Here is a 20,342-nt window from a genome sequence, read left to right as displayed (position 1 = left end):
ATACAATGGTTTCCTAAATATGCTCTCCAATGGTTTGTGGTCACTTTCAACCTGTATTTCTCTACCATATAGATATTGGTGGAATTTTTCGCATCCATACACAATGGCCAGGAGCTCTTTCTCTATTTGAGCATATCGGCGTTGACAGTCTGTGAGTGCCCTTGATCCGTATGCCACGGGTTGTCTATCTTGAAGTATCACAGCTCCGATACCTTCAGAGCTGGCATCCACAGAGTGTGTCACAGTTTTGTTGACATCATAATATTTCAGTGTGGGAGCTCATGTGATGAGCTTTTTGAGCAGTTCAAAGCTTTGCTGTTGAGGCTCCTCCCACTGCCATTCTGTTTCTCCCTGCAGCATCTTCCAAAGTGGTGCAGAGATTTCTGATAGGTTAGGGATGAATTTGGATAGATACTGGACCATTCCCATAAACCGCATTAAAGATTGTTTGTCAGTAGGTGGTGGCAGTTGAGTAATGGCTCGAATCTTTTCATCATCAGGCCGCAGTCCGTCTGCACTGAGCGTGTGACCAATGTATCTGACTTCAGTCATTCTGAACTTGCACTTGCTTTTGTTGAATCTCAGTCCATTTTCATCAGCTCTTTGCAGCAGCTTTTGCAGCCTCTGATCATGTTGCTCTATTGTGTCTCCCCAGACTAACAGATCATCAATAATGTTGACCACACCATCAAACCCTTCGATCATCTGGGCCACTGCTCTCTGGAACACCTCACCGGCAGATGAAATGCCAAAGGGAAGGCGTTTAAAGCGGTATCTGCCAATGGGTGTGTTAAAGGTGCACAGCTTGGAGCTCTCTTTGTCTAGTTTTATTTGATAAAACCCTTGGTTTGCATCTAATACAGAAAAATACTGTGCATTAGGCATGCGTGACACCACCTCCTCCACCGTAAGGAGTGGATAATGCTCTCTTCTTATTGCAGTGTTCAGATCTTTAGGATCCATACAAATCCTGATCTTTTTTTGTGTAACAACTGTCACCATGCTGTTCACCCATTGAGTTGGCTCATCTTGTTTTGTGATCATATCTGACTGTTCCATCTTATGAAGCTGCTCAATGACTCTGTCCCTAAGAGCAACTGGGATCTTTCTGGGTGCATGGATCACCGGTTTCACATCAGGATCAAGTTTTATGGTGTGTTCTCCAGGCAAACATCCAAGTCCTGTGAAGAGATGTCCATAGCCTTTTAGCATGTCCTCTGTCTTTGTCATGCTATGTAACCGCTTCACTATTTTTAACTTTGTGGTTGACTCTCTTCCGAGTATAGCTGGAACATCTTTATCTATTATTTCAAAGTCAACTCGGTGTTTTTGACCTTTGAATTGACACGAGTGATGTTTTGCCCAGCGTTTCCATCTTGTGGCCTGAGTATGCTACTAACTTGCAGCTAGATGTGTGAAGCTTGCTGTCCACGTCTAGCATCTGAAACGTCCTGGCTGAAATTACATTACAGTCTGCCCCCGTGTCAATTTGAAATTTGACTTTTTTCTCGTTAATTATTAGCTCTTCAGACCATCTGTCCTTGTCACTCTGTGCATTCCTCACAGTTCCAATGTCTTTCATTTGTATTGAGCCAATAAACATGTCATCATCATCCTCACTACATTCCTGATGGTGTTCAACAGCATGCATCTTTTATGTTCTCCTTTGACCACTTGATCTTGGCAAAGTGATTTTTCTTTTCACATTATTTGCAGGTTTGTACATAGGCTGGGCACTTTCTTTGTTCATGATGATATCCACATCTGTCACAGTTAACTTTCTTTTCAGAGAACCTTGTACTTTCTTTAGTGCTATACTGTTTCTTCGTTTTTGCTGTGGAGATATTCTTTATTTCAACCTCTTCATGTAAGGCTTTCATTTGTGAGGACGTCAGTTCACTGGCATGGCACACATCTAATGCTTTATCAAGCGTGAGATCTGCTTCCCTGAGCAGTCTGACTTTTACTCGATCATCACGTATTCCACAGACAGTTCTGTCTCTTATAAGTGATTCACACAGGTCACCAAACTCAGTCTTTTGCCTTATTTTTGAGGTTGGTTACATAGGCATCAATCATTTCGGACAGGCCTTGTACACGGGTGAAGAACATGTGTCTGATATACGGCAGGTTCACAATAGTCTTTGAATTTTTGCTTCAATGGAGCTATTTTGTTCCTCTCATCATTGGTGAAGACAAACGTGTTACTTTAATGGCTTCTTCCCCCGCAAAGTGTAGAAAAGTTGCGCACTGCACGTCTTCAGATTTTTTCGCCACGCCACTAGCTATGGCAAACAGGTCGTAGCGCTGGAGCCATGTTCTCCAGTTCTCGGCGAGATTTCCTTGTAGATTCAGGTTTGGCGGCGGTTTAAAGTGTGTCATTCTCGCTTCTTCCATCTGAGTTTTTCTTCTGACACCATGTAATGTTTGTTATTATATCAATAACTCGACAGGATAGCTGAGTTTAAGAGAAGCAACGAGTCAATCATTTATTGTTCTTCCAGCGCACACTTCTGACTGTCAAGCTCGCTTAAAAACAGGAAGTTCTCTCCTTCCGGTTCCCTTCACAATAAAACAACAATACACTACAGAGGTGAGGCTAATTATTCATTAAACAGGTGTCCAGCAGACAGCTGTCACCATGCCAATTCACTGCAGTTAGCTAAAGAAGTAGAAAGCCAAACTAGGGTGACTGTTCCCCATGACACAATACGGCATATACTGCAGAGGAATAGCATGCATGGGTGTTGTCCACGAAGGAAGCCCCTCCTGAAGCCCATGCACAAAAAAGCCTACCATTTGCCATCACCCACACTGAAAAAGATCAAGACTACTGGGACTCAATGCTCAGGAGTGATGAGACCAAGATCACTGTTTTTGGAAATGATGGCTTCAAAACTATATGGCGTCACAAAGATGATACAAAGAAAAATGCATGATGCGTACAGTGAAGCATGGTGGTGGCAGTGTCCTTATGTGGGGCTGCATGAGAGCTGCATTTCATTGATGGGCTCATGAATTCACAGATGTACTGCTCTATACTGAAAGAGAAGATGCTACCATCATTCTGTAGCCTTGGCCGTCATGCACTTTTCCAACATGATGTTAGGATTTTTCGTGTTTGTTGATTGGACGCTCCAAAGACAAGTTCAGGATGCACTTGGTCTCAGTTCAAGAATTTATTCTGATCACAAGTGAAATATCTCTGGTCAAGAGCTTCTGCAGGAACTTGAGCCAAAGAGCCCCGAATTCTGGGTCCGATTGACAATTATCTTCTTGGGTGACTCCACCCTGACCAATGGGTTGAACTTCGTAGCATCATTTTACTCTGTCTTCTGATTGGGCCTCACCTATTGACATTGCTTGCCAACTGTCAGTCCATGTCTTGTTACTGGGATGTGCTACGCAAAGTGTCATGACTGTTGTTTTAGACGTGTATCTATTGGAATGCAAGGTCTAAGCTTCCTGTACCCACAACATCTCCTGTAAGCAGAACTGACCCTGAATCTTATCAGTAGTGGCGCCCATGAGTTTACTGGGAGGCAAGCTCATCAGCAGAGAAATACATGAGGTTACATTTTAGAGCAGCTTAGAGAAACACTGTAATTATTCTGTAATTATTCTTCAGTCCCCCTTTTGACATTTTATCATGTCAACCCAATTACTGATTTAGTCGACTGCATAACTATTAGTGATTAAAAATATTAACTCCCAGTAAAATGTATTTTAACTGTTGATAGTAATCCTACATGCATGCGTTTGGTATAAGCTGTATTCTTCATTGCATGTTAGAGCAGCAAGCATTTTTTTTATTGCACAGAGCCAGAGGAAACATCTAAAACACATCTAACTTATCCTTAGCAATAGCAATCTTTTCTAACACCGGAGTATGATTCTACCCATTATACTGGGAATCTTTCGTCCCTAGGAGTTTAAAACCATCACACCCTATAAGTATATACGGGGAAGTGGGGAAAAAAATGTTTTTCTTGTCCTTTGACGTCGGCTCTCGGATCTCTAGGATCTTTATTATAGGCTCATTAGATCAGGCTCAAAATGATTAGAAGTATAAGAAGAAACAGGTACAGTATGACTAAGATAGCTGGTGTGTGTATTATTACGCCAACTGGGGGTTTGTTTTCAGATTCTGTGCAATTATGGTATTAAAATCCTGGTCCTTTCAATCTAGTTCTAACCTCAGTACTTCTACGGATTATCATCTAGGTTTTAGTACATTTCTTGTTTATCTTGGTTTTATTTGAGCACCTTGAGGGTTTGGTGTATCATAGTTTGTAGGAACTACGGTCTCAAATCATGCACCATACGATAGTCAGGTTTACCCTTCTTGGGTACAGAATTTATGGCAGTGTTCCAGTTCGAGTTAGTTGGTATAAGTACCCGTGATTTGAATAGCCCCATTATAGTACCACCAAGAGGATATTGGTGCCTATAAATAGGTAATGAATTTGGTTTCACCGGTATGGAAACAGGTGGAGGAGGCCAACGTCAGTGGAACCTGTGGACCAAAACGTGTCTGGCGAGCGTCTAAGAGTGCCTGTGTATCTGGGTGGTCTGTACTGCATTGGTACACAAGTCCATCCCCCAGCACATCATAGTTCTCATCTCCATACAGTTCATAGTTCATAGTGCAATGTGGGATGTCCTACATTTGTATCAACAATATTCAGGGACCCCAGCTAGAAAATATTTCACACAGTGGAGTATGTTCAAAGTCAGGTATCTTTCCCCACCATATTTCAGCCTTAGGTTCTCCTGGGGGTTCAGTTCCATTAGGTTCACTTTTACCCTGGACCATTTAATACATAGCTCGTTTGGCAGTTGCACAATATTATACGGCGCCATCCAGGAATGTCAACTGTACATACTCAGGAGTCATTAATAGGAAGATGTTGTTGAAGCAGAGTACACCTCTTCCAATCAGGCTCACTGGACATGAGGATGACATCAAAAAGGAACTAGATAATTTCCACACATGGAAATTGTGAGAGGGGCTCGGGCTTCGGGGGGGGGGGGCATGTTGGCCTAATTGCAAGGTCATTGATGACTATAGGTCCCACTTGTCATCACCAGGTCACATCTAAGTCCAGGCCAAAGCAGCATGTAGCTAAGGCTATTTTCTGTTACCACTAGGTGTTGCTATGATTCAATATTGTTATGTCATTTCATTCAGGGCAGGACAAACATCAACCACAGCAAGTTTTGTGCTGATCAAACAAAAAATAACAGAGTTATGGGGTGAGACCACTAAGTGGCGCTATGATGAATTCATTGTATATGTAAGTGTGGATTGTTTGTTTGAGAAAGAATTAAACAGCAAATTTATGTAAGTTGGCTGTTGAAATTAAAGGTGGGGTCTGAGATGTTTTTCTGGAGCAGTTACTATATTCCTTAAAATCCCCTTCACACCCCAATTACAACTAATTAATTAAATGCTCTAACACAAAAATTAAAAAAATCAGTCACCTGTGGAACGGACAGGACTGAAAAAACACCATCCAATCATTTTGAGCGCCCACTCGAAATGATTGAACGGTGATATGTCTATCAAACTCAACTGCCATTCACCCCTCCCCCCCTCTGCGTGTACCCCTCTTCGTGTATGAATCGCGCATTCCCAGAGGTTGGAAACACTTGTACAGAAAATGAAGCCAGAACCTGGCTATATTAGTTATATTAGGATGGAAAGTTCACCGGCAAACTGTTTTGTCACTAACACAAATCAGTAGTAAATGTAACATTAGTCACACAGGTATGAACTGGGGCTGTTCTGTAAGAGTGGGGGTGTTAGAGGAAACTGAATGAGGTATGCATGGATCCGCGAGCCGGAGGCTCAGCCGTGTAGGAGATGGAGCTGCGGCCGGGGCCGGGCCGGACCATATACAGTGTCGGAGTAAAGCCGGGGACGGAGCAGAGCCTCACGGCAAATTGTTGCTGTGCAGCGCTTGTGAACCCTCGGGAACAAGCATTGCGCATGCCACTACTCTGGAGATGTGGCTTCAGAGGGACGTCTGAAGAAAGGGGTTTGGACTTTTGAATTGAGTATTTCAAAATGTAGCTAGCTCGAATCAGTTTTCCCAGATCTCAGACCCCACCTTTAATCTAATGAAATAGTGTATTATTTTGTTTGAAGTTTCAAAACCTGTCTGTTAGCTGTATGTGTATGTCTATGTTGAATGTGAAGTGCCTACATGCTGGTATTCCTGTCAGTTGTGTGTCTGTGCCTCTGTGAGGCCTTTATCAGCTGTACCCTGACACCTGGACCTAACACAGACCAGAGCTGCCGTTGCCATGGTGACAAGCACTGCAGCACTTAGGCACAGACACAGAGAAGCTGATTTCTGCCTCTGAGAGGCTACAGAACAGCTCCCAAAACAACTGCTAATTATGGGAAAACCGTAAATCATAGGTAAAAACTAAATTCATTGTGAGTATCAGACAAACTTGGGGAACACACAGATGTATTATTTTTGCCTGTACTGTGAGAAATGGCCGAGTTATCGCTGTGTAAAAACAGTCAACTCACTAGGAGCAGAAAAATTCTGTTACAATGGGACCCTATGGCAGGAAAGGACGGATCTGCCCCCAAACTGCTGTCTGCCATTTCACTTTAAAAAGAGCTAGGTCTTCAAACATTGGTTCATATGAATCCCAGGAACCGTGGCTACATTTTTGGTAAAAATAATTTGTCTTCCAAAAAAAAAAAAAAAAATTATCTTTTCCAAAAAAAAAGATTTTTTTTTTGGAAAAGATCATTTGTCTTCGGGCGGGTGGTGCAGTGGTTAGCACTCGTGCCTCACAGCAAGAAGGTCCTGGGTTTGATTACAACACCAGTCGACGGGGGGTGGGACCTTTCTGTGTGGAGTTTGCATGTTCTCCCCGTGTCTGCGTGGGTTCTCTCCGGGTACTCCGGCTTCCTCCCACCATCCAAAGACATGCACTGATAAGTTAATTGGTTAATCTAAATTGCCCATAGGTGTGAATGTGAGAGTGATTGTTTGTCTCTATATGTTCAGCCCTGCGATGAACTGGCGACTTGTCCAGGGTGTACCCCGCCTTCGCCCCTATGTAGCTGGGATAGGCTCCAAGCGACCCCCGTGACCCTAGTGAGGATAAAGCGGGTTCAGAAAATGAATGAATGAATGAATAATTTGTCCTCTATGTATCGTTTGGCTGGGTGGGCGACTTATCCAGAAAATTTTCAGGTGAATTTTCGCAGCTCCTCCACTCTTGTGTTATGACATCACACACTAACAGAGAAGATTTTGACAATTTTCACTCAACCCAGGGGTATTTTAAGACTCACCTATTGAAAACCGTAAATCCCAACCTCATACCAAATACATTCCTGCGGAGAGGATAAAAATGCCTGCGTTTTAAAGTTTAAATGAAGTCTGTAGGTCAAAGTATGGTGAACTAGTAGTGGCCGGAAACAAGTGGACTTTTTGGCAGATTTTTTTTTTCTCCCCATTCATTTCTATGGGACTTTTTTCGCATTTTTTTTGCAAATAACTGTGAAAAAATTCGCAAATCTCTAATAAAAGTCATAGCACACTATTCCAGATGAACCTGAACATTTTGATACAAAATTTGCAGGGCTTTTCACAAAGCTCTAGGACAAGTTAGTGGACGAAATTTTGTCCAGGAGATGAAGATTAAATGTGTGGAAGAACAATAGGTGGCTTGTGTTCATGCCCAAGCCGCTAAATATGAAGTGGCATGTTAAGAGTTGAGTACCTAGCTCCTGTATCAGTCATGCACATATTGTCCCTCCCAATGACTCCCACCATGGGTTCTGGATACAGTGGGCTGCCTGCTGTTGGACCTGGGCATCCCTATGGCATCTGTCTGGTCCCTGGGGCTTGGTGCCATGGACTTTGGTTTTGTTGTGTTTGTTGTGTCTGTGTCTGCTGTATGTACTGCAGCGGTGGGTATGTGTCATATCGGTACTGAGGTGGACCTCCCCTGTTGCCTGCTTGTGGTGGTGGAGGTCGGTTGTTACTGGAGCACTGATTAACCCAGTGTCTAAATCCTAGACACACAAAACATCATCTCGATTTCTTGGACCACCTCTAGGATGACTACATCCACGGCCTCTACCCCACTGATTCTGTCTCATGGGTGGACCTTGATTACTGGGTGGTGGGGGCCCTTGAAACTGTGGGTACTGAGTGTACGGCGGTGGATCTGGATATGGACCTGCTACTGGTAATGGTGGCTGAGCAGAGGCCAATATTGTTTGTGGCATTTGTTTTGCATTTGCTTCAGTTTGGTTAACTTTATCTCTTAATTCTTTAAGTTGAGCTTTGGCTAACTGGGATTGGAGAGAGGCTAATTCCTTCTCCTAACTTACTTTTTCTCGGGTTCTTGGTCTAGATGGTGAGTGATGTAAACAACCCATAGTGAATGCGGAGATTGTGAAAATTAAAATAGAACTGAGTGAAGTTCTTAACAGTTATTATCATGGGAATATACCCCCCCCTTTTCACATGTGCATTGGTATGTTGGTCTTGTATTAACATAATTCTATCCTGAAATTCCTTCCATTTACTCGAGAAAGGGCCAAAAAGATGGTTTAGTAGTAATTTTAACTGGCTCTATGCCTTTAATCAAACCTACATCCGCTACTTTAAAAATAACGCCTTTACTGGAAGCTTTTGAATTTGGCATTTCACCTGAATTATTGTTAAGGTCAACATTTTATTGTATATTATAACCAAATCATAGTTATTCACTTCTAATCACATGTAAAAGACATGAAATGCAAATGTAAAGAAAGCAAATATGAAGAAATTATAATACTATAACACTGGTCTACATTTCAAATGCTTCCAGAATAAAAGTAGTTAAACTTTACCAAATATGAGTCACTAATAAAAGAAAATTAAGTCCAAAGTGCTAGTTGGTTGTAGTTTCTAAGATAAAGTCTTGGGTGAAGAAGTGAAATTCTAAAAATGATAGAATGGGTTTAACTCCAAAGGAATATTACTGTTTTGAAGTAGATCTGTAAGCTCTGACACTGTCTGCTCATGACAGTAGATTCACTTTACAGATTTTATCAGTGGAACATTTATAAATCTATTGGATAAATAAACCAACATGCATTTGTAATGACACACCATCACATATATATTTATTGAAAAGATGAGCTAAGCTGAGCAAAGCTGGTCCTTTGTTTTCTGATCTAATTGAATTATGTACGATTTAGCACATTTAATGTCTGAAGCAGACACCTTCCAAGAAACCGTAGAGCAGTGCAATCCTCTGGGCTGTTCAGTGTCTTTACACTTTCACAACAGAATTTAGACACAATTTTATTTTTCTTTATTTTATCTTATTTGCATATATCTGCTTTATCAAATGTGAAGTACACTTAAATTATTCAACCTTGAATAAAAATTTGACTTGTACCTCTTTCTTAAATTATTTTACTCATTATCTGTTTTTCTCTGTAACATTTTATACCTAACTTTGGTGACTTATAATACATATATTTGTGCTCATTGCGCCTAATAATTCCTCCTCTGTCTCCCACTGAGTCGCTAGGTTCTTCCGTCTGTGTCTGCTCATACTCTGGTTCAAGTTTTGGGTCAGTCTTATGTCTTTTTCGTAAGTAGTACCTGGGTAAGAGTGTCAGAGTGTCTGTCTTTACCTTAGTTGTGTCTGGTTTAGGGATGCAAATTATCAATTAATCCATTAATCATTAGTTGATTGACCTTATTGATCAATTAACTGATGAGCGGCAATTTTTCTGAAAATCTGAATTTCTTTCGATCAGGTCTATAAGAATAAAAGCTTAATATTGTTTATATACTTCATGAAAAAAGCATGTCATGTTCCTTAATGATTGATTCATTCTACCATTGGATACAGTACAAGCAATGACATTTATTTAGTAGAACTTGATAAATTCTGCAGAGAAATTCAATAAAATAAATGGATCTGAAGAGGGGCAGTTTAGAAGAAAGAGGCATTTCTGACTTTGCATCACTGACATGATGAAGTAAGATTTCAGCGGAGATGTGCCACCGGAGTGACCGCGGGACATAATGTGGGATGTATGTGTGGCCTAGATGAGGAACCTGGAGGACGTTTTCAATTTCTGTCTCACTGACCAGATAGTCCAGATGACTGTGGACTACACCCATCTCCACAGAAAACGCTCCGATCCGCAGCATCGCAGCACAGACGAACCTGCAGCCTTCGGACAGGATGTGGAAAAGGGCAAGTAACCAACAATTAATAATTTAAATGAGCAAATTCTTATCGACAATTAATTGATAATCGATAAATTGTTTACATCTCTAGTCCGGTTTTGTGTTTGGTTTCATCTGCTCAGTCTCTCTGAGTCTTTATGTCTTTTAGGTCAGTCTAAATTTGTTCCACTGTTCTCTGGGTTGGGTCAGTACCTCGGGTACACTGAGTTTTGTGTATCCAATTACTAAGTCTGTCCCCTGTCAGCCACACCTTCACACAAATGCAGCTTCTGCTATCTTGTAGGGTCCTCATCACCTGTGAGATGACCGATTGAATCGAGTCACCTTCCTCAGGACTCAGTCGCCCACTTCCACAGGCGTGCACTTCTGTTCTCCTTCTGTGGGAGGATTTCGATCACCTGTTGACAGATACTCATCACAGTATTATTTAGTTGCTTTACATAGTCTGGTATGTTGGGGTGATGATCCAAAACACACATCTAAGGCCACGTTTACATTTCTGAAGAAGAACAGGGTGAAAGTGATTGAGTGGCCAAGTATGTCTCCTGACCTGAACCCAATTGAACATCTGTGGGGAATTCTGAAAAGACAAGTTGAGCATCACTCTCCATCCAGCACCCAAGCTCTAAAAGAGGTTGTTCTTGAAGAATGGAAAAAGATAGATATTGCAATATGTCGCCAGCTTGTTAATTCCATGCCTAAAAGACTTGGTACTGTCCTAAAAAATCATGGAGGTCCTACAAAATACGAGATCAAGTAGCTTTTGTTGTGGGGTGGGTTCATTTTTGCATCAACTAATTTGAGTAAAATGGAAGATTTTGTCACTTAAGTTATAGTATCAACATTACTATCATGTCCTGAGTTAAGGAAATGTTCTATAAAACTCAGTTTTGTCCAGATTTTTTAAAATTGTTCTTGTGTTCTTTGAGACATTGACTAAAATCTTACTTTTCAAAGGGGGTGTACTTATTTATGCTGAGCACTATCTATCTATCTATCTATCTATCTATCTATCTATCTATCTATCTATCTATCTATCTATCTATCTATCTATCTATCTATCTATCTATCTATCTATCTATCTATCCAGACACACACACACACATACACACACAAAATATTGTGTTACATTCTATTTTAAGTTTCTGTGAATTGATTAACACAGGGCTATTTACTGTCACAGCACACAGAAACATAAAAACTTTGTCATATTTGATGAATGGGCTTAAAGTCAGCACCATGATGTTTTTGGATGCTTTCACACATGTCTGTGTTTGGTCGGGTTAAATCCAACACTCCCCCTCAGGCCCACAGGACTTAACAAGTAACTGTATTCAAAAGAACTCCACCAAGACAGAAGATGGCGTCTTCGCTGAGTCCCAAACAGACTCTACAGCAGAAAGACCTGGGGCCTCATGTATAAAGACTTGCGTGGATTTCATATGGCATACCTGGCGTACGCTTAAATCCAGAAAAGTCCGTACGCACAAAAAAATCCAGATGAATAAAACTGTTCGTACGCCCAAATCCAATTACATTTCCTTTATACATCCCAATCAGCGTGGAATTGAGCGCAGATGTTGGAGTACCTGACTCCTCTCTCTCCACACCCACATTTAAATATGCAAATTAGTATAAACAGGGCCTGCAGGTGGGATTCCCTCTGGGATTCCCCTCTCTGCATGATCACATGATGATGTCATGGACGCGAAGCGGAGGCCAAAACAGGCGGAAGAAGAAAAGAGACGAACTGAGACTGTTTGAGCAGAAAGTCGACGATATTGTGGGTGACACTTTTCTCACAGGGCTGACCGGGATCACCCCCAAGGTAAATATATATTTAGTATTAGTGTAAGTCACACATTAGTTCATTGTACGGGTTATACAATAGTCTGATCAAAGCCAAACTAGATAAAGGTTCATGCATAATCATGTCAGGAAATCAAAGACTTTGACTTATGTTTAATCACTTAATTTATTATTTTCCAACAATGAGGCAGAAGACGGTCAGATGCAGTATTATTCTCCTGTCACAGAGGCTTCCTGTTGACTCCCCAGCGTTAGCCGGTCCACCGGTCTGCCACAGCCCACTGCTGATGCCCGTCAGACCGGCGTGGGTCCATGTTGACCCAAGTCACAAGAGAACATCATGAGGACAATCGGCGGAGTCTATGAGCGACTGGACCGACTAATAAACGTTCTCACAGACATGAACACTACATTAAATGCATTTATCAACCAGTGAATTTTGGGTCCTTGTCTCTTTATATGGTTGTTGCTGAATGTTCTCCCGGACAGGATTGGCATTGATGGGTCCAGGGTTGGTCTGGTTGGTTCTGGTTCTGGTGGTGGATGTGCTGTTGTGGCAGTAGGATGACGTACCGGTGTGTTCATTGTTACCTCCGCCAGGAGGTATTGTGATCGCTTTGCTCTGTGTGTTCGCGTACGTGTTTGTTTGTTAGCATGTTAGTAAGATAACTCAAAAAGTTATGGACGGATTTCCATGAAATTTTAAAGAAATATTGACACTGGCACAATGAAGAAATGGTTAAATTTTGTTGGTGATCGGGGGTAGGGGGCAGATGTGTCTTGGCGGAGGTCTGCGTTCTCCAAGTGCTTTTCTTGTTCATCTGTGAATCTCTGATGTGCACATCAATCGGAGGAATGACCTTTTTCACATTATTAACAGTTTCCCAGTATCACCTCTAAGTGTCGCCAATGGTTCCAAAGCACTAGAAACGTGCGTACCCCAGCTATGGACTTGGCGTGAAGGACCGCACATTTCCACGGTCATTTCACTCTTTATACATCTGAACGTGAGCATGGAAAAGGGCGTACGCACGCTTTATACATGAGGCCCCTGGACCCTGGTACTAAACTAAACCTATAGGTGTGCACCATCTCATATATTGGCACATAGATGGACAAAATGTGTGCGATTACACAACACAGAACTTTGTCTGTATTGAATTCTTGCTGCTGCCTTAGACACAAAATAAATCTCAACTAAATAAGCAGAGTGCATGTTTTCACATGATTTGCTATGATGGGCTTTAGTGTTTCTGTGAGAAAAAAAAATAAGCCAAAGAGAAAACACCCAAGTTAACAAACTATGGATCAAAGCAAATCAACTATAGGTGTGAGAACGTCAAAACTATTATTGGACCCAGCCACATCCCTTATTTTACAGAAACCCTACTTTACACACACTCTTATGAAAGGAATGTTACATAAAATGAGAATGTTTTTGTTGGGGTCACTGATCTAGCTAAGGGGAACCAGTGTTTCCTGTCTCTGTAAACACTCACTGCTGGAAACGCATATATCCAGTGTGACCACTGAGAATTGAGATAGTCTGGAGACCTTCAGGATCTGAGTCACTAATAAAATACTCATACCAACACTGGTTGTGTTAACACAGTTAAATCAACTGAGATGACCTCAACCAACTATTCACAAATTCCTACCCTGTGCAACACAATAATGAGTTGAAATACTGCCTTTCATACCTTTTTGTCCATTTGTTTCTGCCACAGTTAGATCCAACTGTCTGTCCCAGCTTTGGAGGATATAACTCACTTTGGCTCACGATCAGCAGACAGGGCACCAAAATAATTATTCCATTATGTGCCGCTCTTCTGGGCAGCAAGATAAACAAGGTGAAAAATGCAAAGCACTTCTACAATGACTGTGCAGAGAACAAACACACACTAAAAGTCTTCATTCTGGGTAGACAGTAGAGCTAGTGTCAGACAGCTGTCGTTCTGACAAGGTTGAGGTTTTAGTTCTTTGAATAGCTGAATAGATAAACATGCCATTTGCACATTCTCATCTTGATGTGACCTCAATGCTCATTATTAAACTGTGACAGAGGGCAGCTGGTCCCATCTACAAAAACCTTCAGGAGGTTCACTGTAGAGCTCTGCTGTTTTGGCCAGAAGAATGTCTATGCTGTTTTTGACACTAAAGATATGTGTCAATAATAGGGTTGCACAATTCTGGCAAAAATATGAATCATGATTCTTTTGCTTAGAATTGAGATCACGAATCTCTGGCACGATTTTTTTCACAAAATGTTTATTGCACCGCTGTCAAAGAAAATAGGTTCTTTTATCTCTGATTCACGTCCTTCATATTATTCTGCAAGTAGTCCGGTCACTTATCCAGTATTTGCTGTGGAATTGATCTGTTGGTGTGGCTGTGTGTAATGGGGTGTGTGTACGTGTGTGTGTGTGTGCACGTGCACGGTTCGGCTGGGGGTGCGCATGCATTTCGGTTGGTGGGTGGGTGGGGGCTCAGCGGCATGCGTTTCGGCCGCTTACCCGTGTGCATCCGTCGGTTTCCGTCCTACTTATACAACTACTTACCTGCAGAAGTGAAAGTGAAACTTTATGTTCATTTACCTTTTCCCTACCCTTCTATCCTGGCCCATTACATATTATACATATGTATAATACACAACGGTGGTGATTTTTTTGGATGAAATGTTTGGTGTGGCAGCATGAATAAACATTACCAGTGGAAATCCTGCACTTAAGGTCCTGGTTGCTAAGTGGCATCAGCTGATCTATGAAAATTTGCAGTGCCTAGCCAGCCAGCACAATGACATATTTTTAATATAAAATTTTTAGAGAGGGCGAGACTTTTGATTCTTGGTTAAAGACCGAGTTATCCTCATCGGCAAATAAAAGGAAAGAAGAAGATGAACAGCAGCGCAAAAGTCAGAGAAGTGAAAATGAAAACACACTTGGATCTTGACGACAGAAAAGAAGACTGACATGAGATTAACACAGCCAAGTGTGAACCTTTATTGGGCACGACTTCAGGTGGGTGACTCTTACTACTACCACTAGGGTTTTCATCCATTCCACTCTCTTTACCGCAGACATTCCTCCACTAAAATTCACTCTTTCTTCACTCAACTGCAGCCGACAGCTGCAGGCTCACATGTTGTGAAGACGGTTTACCATTGGTTGAGGGAAGAGGCGGCAGCGGTTCTACGTTTGTGGGCGTTTGTTTGTAATGCAGCCCATGAAATAAAATGCTTAAGAATCATCCGTGTTTAGAAATGAGATCGCATACTTGTGTGAATCGAGATCGCGATGTTCTAACGATTAATTGTGCAGCCCTAGTCAGTAAACTGCAGTGTTTCTGCAGGTGCTTATGCATCGTACACTGAAAAAGCTTACAGATTTGGTTCCATTGATGCATCCCTTAAACCAGGGGTCACCAACCCTGGTCCTTGAGATCTACTATCCTGCATGTGTTTGTTTATTTGTTTGTTTGTGTTTGTGTGTGTGTGTGTGTGTGTGAATACTGGTAAACAAAGGCGTACCTGATCAGCACTAGCCATATATGATCAGTGATCAAACTGTTATTTGTCTGGTATGTCAATCACAAAACTTCATGCCTTCTGCACATGTCACTGTCATATTTGCTGATTTCAACAGGATGAAAAATCTCATTCTCAGCACAGAAACTTGGACTGAATTCTGACAAATAAGCAAAGACCCTATGTGCAAAGTTTAATAATAAACTACAGTTGAAGTGATTCACAGTCATGTCTTTATGTAAACAATTATAAACATAATGTGTATGATAACAGAAGTATACACTTAAAACAACCGATTCATATCAATAAGGGTTAGGGTTATAAGTATAGCCCACATGGCATGAAATGTGAAATGAAATTTGCACTTTGAATGAAATATCAGGAATTCTCTCTGTAAGTATGTACATTTGAATCTTTTTTTTTTTTTCAAATAATAAACACAATTGATAAAAAAAAAAAAAAAGAATTACCTCTGCAGCCAAACAAATGTACCCTCTACAAACAGACTCAATGGGTCCCAAAAACATCTCTCCTTTTGTCATTTCCCTGAAGATATTGCTGAGTGATATCTCATCTGTCCAGGACCACGGAGTCGAGATGGTGCATTGCATTTACACTGGAAGTCTGAACATGGCGCTCCAAAAATGTAGCGTCCAAACTTAGCCCTTCCCAGTTTAAAAACAGAATTCGAAAAACAAACCCCGGGATGTTAATGGATCAGCTGTGCAGTGTGATTAACCAAGGATTACGTGGAAAATTGAACAGGATCTGCTCCAGGCTCCAGCCTGCCACCTTCTTGAATTGGTGTACTGTATACTGATAATTTTATTTATTTTTTTTGGGGGGGGGTGGGGTCAGGTCACTATACATCGTCCCCAAAGCTATCTGCGCGCATGGATATGGGAATGAATCTGACTTACAAAAGGCAATGCACACCAAGCTTTGGCTCCAGTCATACAAGGACTTAATGGTCCGTAGCAGCAAGCCACAGACCTGAATCCAGGGTTTGACTATCGGTCAACTCTCCTTTCCAGTACCCTGGTGTCCTGGGGAGGCTGAGGAGTGTGATCCCCCTATAGCTAGAACACACCCTCATATCTCCCTTCTTGAAAAGGGGAACTACCACCCCAGTCTGCCAATCCAGAGGTACTGTCCTTGTTCCCCACGCAATGCTGAAGAGGTGTGCCAGCCAAGACAGCCCCACAACATTCAGAGATTTAAGTAACTTGGGGTGGATCTCATCCACCCACGTAGCTCAGTCACCAAGGACTTGTCCAACTACCTCAGAGACCTCAGCCCGGGTGTTGAGTGAGTCCACCTTTGAGTCCCAGGGCTCTGCTTCCACCACGTGAAGGCAGGATGTAGGAGATCCTCAAAGTATTCCTTCCACCGCCCGACGATGTCCCTAGCTGAGGTCAGCAGAACTCCATCACCACTGTAAACAGTGTTCATGGAGCTCCGCTTCCCCACCCTGAGTTGCCTGACAGTTTCCCAGGAACTCTTCAAGGCCAACCAAAAGTTGAGCTCCATGGCCTCACTGAAGTTCTACCACACCTGAGTTTTTGCCTCAGCAACTGCCAAAGCCGTGGCCCGCTTAGGCTGCCAGTACCTGTCTGATGCCTCAGGAGTCCCAAGTGCCAGCCAGGCCCTATAAGACTCCTTCGTCAGCTTGACAACATCCCTTACCGCTGGTGTCCACCAACGGGTTCAGGGATTGCTGTCACGACAAGCACGGTCGACCTTGTGGTGGCAATAGAGGTGCTGAACATAAACTCCTTCCTTGTCTCCCAGGATGTGGTCGAAACTCTGTCAGAGATGGGAGCAAAACCAAACAAAAGCAAACAATGCTTTCAGATTAGAGATGGAATTTATTGCTCTTTGAAGGGAGCCAGATCTTAAGCCCCTCCCTTCAAAGAGCCATTCAAAAGACTGGCTCGTTGTTATATTTATTTATTATTTAGATGTCAACCAGGGGTAACTCATTTTTAAGTATCTATCTCTCTCTCTCCCTCTCTCATTTATTTTTTACCACTTGATGGCACTACACAACAAGCTGTCAGCACAAGCTTCCCTGTTTATATAGGTATACAGTTCATAAACAGCCCCATGATATGACTGAATCATGCATGACAAAAAAAAAATACGGAAACTCTTTGTGGCAAAAATAAAACAAATGAAAAGATACAGAGGCTCTTTGTGGCAAAAAAACAGATGGAAGGATGAGATGTAAGTTGCAATGAGACTTCAGTAACATGAACTTGAAACCAAAAGGATACTTTATAAATAAAGATGGAGGGAAATGTTATCATCTCAGTTAATCTCTAAATCTTCCAGCTAGTTGTAATGTGTCAGACGAACGTAGAGAAACAATGACATTTCTTAGTGTTTTGAACAGGAAGCAATAGAGAACAAACCCCAATATCATAGTAACACACACCCGCCACACACAACAGGAAGTGAGACACACTCTACTGTGGCATACCCATTTATCACTTCCTGCTGAAGCTGTCTAAATATGAAACTGTACTCTGCAGTCAAAGTCATCCCCTTTAAGGCCCATTCATGTTCACTTTATAAATAGGTATGTCTGTATCAAAGTTATCAAGCATCACTGCCTTTATAATTCTATGCATCCAGTGTTTAGAATAAGCATATTGTTAGTGTAAGTAGCGTTTTTGAGACAAGAACAAGAACGTCAGTAATTACAAACATGGTGATGACACGGCAATTACTACCACTTGAGAATATTAGTTGTTGTAAATATGTCACTTGTGAGGATAAAGCGGGTTCAGAAAATGAATGAATGTCACTAGTTTTTCATCAACTCACACAGTTACTTTTTGAAAAGTTTGTGTTTCCAGTTTCTGGAAATAATTATCTTAAAATATCAACACTGCCCCCACGATTTCCAGCAGTACTGCTCCATCTCCTAAGTTAGGGCACACATCCACAACACAACCAAAAAGAGGACAGACAAAAGTACACACATTATGAATGCAGAGAATGCTCTGTCTATGAACGTATGCGTATTTAATGTCAAGCATAAATGGCATTTTTGTTATTTTACAAAAATGTATGATTCATCATTTACATCTAACTTGAAATTGCCTGATAAATAAAAGCAAAACAAAAGTAGTAACAGTGTCAGTCCCAGAGGATAAACAAGGCCAGTAAGAACCACTGACTGACACTAGTGTTGTCTCCCTGCTCTCAGAACTGCAGCTATCTCTTGTCCTCAATCCCTAATGGCCACTTAGGAAACACATACAGGCCTACTGCGGCACACTGCCACATAAAGGACATCTGAACAACCCCATAATGGAGCAGCTTCACCTTGGGAATATACAGAATGAGTATGAGCTGAAGACATAAAATGAAGAGCCAGCTTTCAGGCAGTTCACAATGCACTCATTGGCAACACTAGATGGATTTACAAGCAGTCTGTATATGTGTGTGTGCATGTGTGAAAATACAGTAGAAGCCAGTAGAAAACACTTGTTTTTGCAAGGTAAAAAATATTTCATAAGTGATTTCTCAATATCATGTGTGATCACGCAGGTTTGTTTTGGCATGCCAAAGTTAGCTCACTAAGCACAGAGTAAGCGGGTGTGTTTAAGGGTGTATTCACACCTGCCTTGTTTGGTCCGTTTAAAACGGACCAGAGTTCGTTTGCTCCCTTGGTTCGGACCTTTTGGGCTGGTGTGAATAAAAACCACCGAACTCTGTTCCGGACCAAACAAGCGAACACTCTCAGCACGGTTCCATACGAACCCTGGTGAGGTTCGTTTGAGCTGTGAAAGCAGCCCGGACCTGATACGACACAGTTGGGGTTTTTTTGTACCTAACGAGCTTCCATCGTTTGTCGAGCATTATGGACAACAGAGGTTTACCAGAGACCAGAGAACTGCTCAGAGTGAGGATAGGCTACATAGCTGAAAATGAGCCGTGGTCAAACTTGGACCTCGGAAGAGACACACTGCCTTTTGGACATCTGGGCAGATGTACATGTAACACAACTGCTAGAAAGGACACGTAAAAACTCCGACGTTTTCAGCTTGTTTAGCGAGAGAATGATTAGGATGATGGTTAGATTTGTCTGTTGTGCTTGAAAAGAAAAAATAATAAACGACTTCATCAACCCCAGCAAACTTTACCTGCATTAAGGAATTCTGTCCCTGGCTAAACTGAACGGTGATATAGGATAGCTACATATAGCAGCAGTACATAGCACTAATGCTTTTTGATAACAGTGTTTGGATATACTTCATACCTGTTATGTCTTGCATGAATAAGACCAACAGTCACAACATGATGTGCACACATGAGCGCTGTCCTCCATAGCTGTCTGGCTGCTTGTCTTCGTCATTGAGAAATGAATTCTACAATATTGTAAACCTGATGTTGCATCAAATGCTCTTGCTGCTCAAACACTTGTAAAAACGCCTGCATCTGTAAAAACCGCTATGACGATAACAAAAACAGCACGCAAAATGTCCATGATTCTCTCCTTTCACTTTGGACTGAGCGTTTTAATCGACACTGCTCATTTTTGTCCAGTGGCTGAACAACCTCAGCACACGTGGTTTTGTTTACAGATTTTGGTCCACTTACAAAAATGTACAATGTGAATGCGAACCGCACCAAATTTTTAAAAAATTTAAAAAATTTGGTCCGGACCAAAGCAAGTGAACTATCGGACTTTCCTGGGTGTGAATACACCCTAAGAGTCATCAATGAAATTAGTTGATGCTGCTGCATGTTATAACATGAAACCA

General features: G+C 41.8%; 1 protein-coding gene and 1 long non-coding RNA gene across 3 annotated transcripts in view; both read right to left on the bottom strand.

The window, feature by feature from the left end:
* gfod1 (glucose-fructose oxidoreductase domain containing 1) overlaps positions 1–20,342 on the bottom strand; it is a 122,994-nt gene that overhangs the window by 75,372 nt on the left and 27,280 nt on the right. The window lies entirely within an intron of this gene.
* Positions 10,703–20,342, bottom strand: part of LOC115410972 (uncharacterized) — a 24,316-nt gene continuing 14,676 nt past the window's right edge. Inside the window, exon 3 of the long non-coding RNA XR_003934159.1 lies at positions 10,703–11,221. This is a non-coding gene — a long non-coding RNA (uncharacterized LOC115410972). The remainder of the gene's footprint in view (positions 11,222–20,342) is intronic.

This window comes from Sphaeramia orbicularis, chromosome 20 (genome assembly GCF_902148855.1).
Source record: "Sphaeramia orbicularis chromosome 20, fSphaOr1.1, whole genome shotgun sequence".
Taxonomy (NCBI): Eukaryota; Metazoa; Chordata; class Actinopteri; order Kurtiformes; family Apogonidae; genus Sphaeramia; species Sphaeramia orbicularis.
Note: the sequence above shows the minus strand (reverse complement) of the source record. Positions and strands in the feature narration are given on the sequence as shown.